At 61.0% G+C, this 3581-nt stretch overlaps 1 pseudogene; it reads left to right on the forward strand.

Annotated features, from left to right (window-relative positions):
• Window positions 1-2877: 2877 nt before the first annotated feature.
• The window catches only part of LOC105533915, a 2922-nt pseudogene continuing 2218 nt past the window's right edge, over window positions 2878-3581 (forward strand).

The following is a 3581-nucleotide window of genomic DNA, read 5'->3' on the forward strand; positions in this document are numbered from 1 at the left end:
CCCGGCTAGTTTTTTGTATTTTTTTTTAGTAGAGACGGGGTTTCACCATGTTAGCCAGGATGGTCTCGATCTCCTGACCTCGTGATCCGCCCGTCTCAGCCTCCCAAAGTGCTGGGATTACAGGCTTGAGCCACCGCGCCCGGCCTGTTTTTGTTTTTTTGTTTTTTTGTTTTTTTTTGACAGAGTTTCACTCTTGTTGCCCAGGCTGAAGTGCAATGGTGTGATCTAGGCTCACCACAGTCTCTGCCTCCTGGGTTCAAGCGATTCTCCTGCCTCAGCCCGCCGAGTAGCTGGGATTACAGGCGTGCACCACCACACCCGGCTAATTTTTTGTATTTTTTTTAGTAGAGACGGGGTTTCTCCATGTTGGTCAGGATGGTCTCGAACTCCCGATGTCAGGTAATCCACTAGCCTCGGCCTCCCACAGTGTTGGGAATACAGGCGTGAGCCACCACACCCGGCCAACAGTATCTTTTCGTTGTTGCCTCAGTCAGTATCTGTGTGTGTGATGAGCTCTCACAGCGTTTGTGTTATGAAAAGTCTGTACTTGGCCGAGGCGGGCAGATCACCTGAGGTCAGGAGTTCGAGACCAGCCCGGCCAACATGGCAAAACCCCTGTCTCTACTAAAAATTTGAAAAAAAAATGAGCTGGGCGTGGTGGTGGGCACCTGTAATCCCAGCTACTCGGGAGGCTGCAGCAGGAGAATCCGGGAGGCGGAGGTTGTGGTGAGCTGAGATCACACACTGCACTCCAGCCTGGGCAACGAAGAGTGACTTCGTCTCAAACAAAAGAAAAAAAAAAAAGAGAGAGCGAGAGGCACCGGCCCCAGGACAGGTGTGCATCTGGCCCAACATTCAGAGAGAGATCCAGGTTGAGGCTGGAAGAGTGAGGGCCTCTGCAGGGAGCGAGAAGGCCAGAAGCTGCTGTCAGGGAGCCTAGATCTATGTTCAGGCCCAGCCTCTCGGACAGCCCTGTGTCCAGCCGGGTCTCCTGCCTGATGCCAACACCCTGGACGTTATCCAGCTGCTCCTAGACTTGTGGCCGCTGCCCAGACTTGAGTCCTGCCTGGGGCATGGCTGCTCAGCCTGGAATCCTGGCCCTGGGGGAGGCTTCGGATCTGTCCGATGGTTTTTGAGCCGTCCTGGGTGCAGGCCTCTTTCTGGGCCTCCCCTGGTCCACGTCCACTCTGTCTGGGGAAAGGGGATAACAGGAATGGCTGGGTCCTGGAGCTCTGATCCCCTGTAGCTTCCCCAGGATGGCCCAGCCTTTCTTCCCAGCGTGATGGCCGCAGAGCCCTGCCTGTGGGCCAGGCCTGGAGGGTCACCAGAGGGCTTGCTGGACAGCCCCTTTCCCATCAGCAGCTGGAGACGGAGATTAAACGTGGGGAGACCCGCGGCATCAGCTAAATTGATTCTATTACAGCGACTGATTTAATCTGAATGGTCATGACTGTGATTTATGTGGCTGCTTGGGATTCTTTGCTCCCAAATTTATCTCCCGTCCACTTGATATTAATTGAAAGACGATGGAGGAGGTGGGGAGGGGTGGGGCTGCCTGGGCTGACTCAGTGACCCCTAACCCCTCCCTCTCTGCCCTGATTGCAGGGGTGCCAAGCACAGCTGTGCTGGGAAGAGCAGGGAGGCAGCGGAGAGGACTCGGTGCCCTCAGTGTCCAGCACACGCCCCCTGACCTCTGCCCTCCCTCCCACCCAGCTCTGGCCCAGAAGCGCCTGCTGCCAGGCGGCCCATCGTTCCAGAAGCTTCTTGAAGATGGGACCATCCTCTCCTGGCTGGTGCCCCCAAAGGGCAGGGTGTGGATTGACCCAGGGCAATGCTGGGCTCTTCCGATGATTAGGCCGGAAGCTCAAAGGGCCTCTCTGAGAACTGGGGCGTTACCCCAAGTTTCTTCACGTCCGGGAATCAGAACTGAGAGTTGCTAACTCCTGAGGCAGCCCTGCCCTCCACCCAGGAGATGGGATGGTAGGAACAGTAAGATGGTGGTCAGGAGCCACCCACCCAGCCTCCTCCAGTCTGGGCACCACCCAGCTCCAAAAGCCAGGCTGGGTGGCCAGGGGCTGCCACTGCGCCATGGCACAGGCCACCTTCAGGGACATTGGGGATGAGACAGAGACCTGGAGTGCAGGCCAGGCAGCAGCCCCCTGGGCTACAGATGCAGCCAGAGTCCCTCTAACTCCCATCCCTACCCCGTACCCTTCTCCCTACCCAGGAGCTCCTGTCCCTGCAAAGGGCAGCACCCCTGCCCACCCTCCCTGGGCAGCCCACAGCTCTTACTGCCCTGTCCTGGGTGGTCAGTGCCTGTGGCTGAGTGGGGAGGATGGGTTTTGGGGGGCCTGCTCCATGTTGCCCATGCCCACCCCTATCACGGGCCCAGTGTGCTCAAGAGGACCCCATCACACGACCTTCCTTCCAGGGCCCCAGAGCACACGGGGCCCCTCTTCCCCTCTGCGGCCCCTTCCTGCTCCCTCTTCCCCCTTCCTCCACCCTCCCTCCTGTCACAGTGTTGGGTTATGGGGATGAAGGACAGAGACAGAGGCCTGGGGCACTGAGGAAGGGACAGAGGCACCCACGCAGCGGGGGAGAGGACAGACGTCGGGAACTGGGTAGAGATGGACCTGCCATGGGTGGGATTTGCTGGGGACAGAGACACCCACGCAGCGGGGGAGAGGACAGACGTCCGGAACTGGGTAGAGATGAGTCTGCCTTGGGTGGATTTGCTGGGGCGGGGGGCTTTCGCATGGTGTGGGGGGCTGGACAGCCACTCTCTCCGGGACCACAGCTTTCTGGGCTGGGGCAGGACAAGGCCACCCATGCCCCACTTGCCCTTCTGGGGTTCAGCCAAATGAGGCCCCCACCCCCATGACTCGCAAGGCGGCTGGGAGCTCCGGCACTGCCCGTGGGGATGGTCAGGCTTCACCACACCCGGCTGCTGTGGACTCTAGGGGCCTTGGGGGGTGTGGGTTGCTCCGCCACCAGCTCCAGCGCCAGCCCCGGCCGCAGCCTGTCTTTGGAGGGTGCTGACTGGGGGCCGTTACAGCTTATGGATCCCTGTGAAAGCCTGAGCATCGGGAGGAGCCTGGTGACTTCCGCTGTCTGGCGGTGCTGTCCCAGGTCCCCATCTCTGTGGCCAGCCCTGCCCACTCAGCCTCAGCCTTGCTGGGGCCTGGGCTGACCTCAGGAGCCCCTGCTGGCCCGGCCGCCCTTGAACCTTCGCCTCAGCCATCGGGGAGGCTGGGGTGGCCTCGGGGCCAATGCCAGGTGAGACCTCAGGTGAGCTGCACCCCCCTTCCCAGTGCTCGGGGCCAGGGGAAGGGAGGTGGGCGTGGACCACGCTCTGCAGCCCTCCCCTGGGGCATGCCTGGCCACTGGCCTTCCTGATCCCTGCCCGGGTTGGGGCTCCAGCGTGGAAGTCAAGGCGTCCACGCTGGGTGACGGTGCTGGGCTGGCCTGGAGGGGGCAGGCCTGTCCAGCTTGGACAGGGAAGCAGGGAAGGTCCCATCGTTCCCTCCCTGCTCTGCCCTGAAGACCCAGAGGAGTCAGCTGCCCCTCCCCCACCCGCCTCC

This window comes from Mandrillus leucophaeus, unplaced genomic scaffold (genome assembly GCF_000951045.1).
Source record: "Mandrillus leucophaeus isolate KB7577 unplaced genomic scaffold, Mleu.le_1.0 Scaffold10, whole genome shotgun sequence".
NCBI lineage: Eukaryota > Metazoa > Chordata > Mammalia > Primates > Cercopithecidae > Mandrillus > Mandrillus leucophaeus.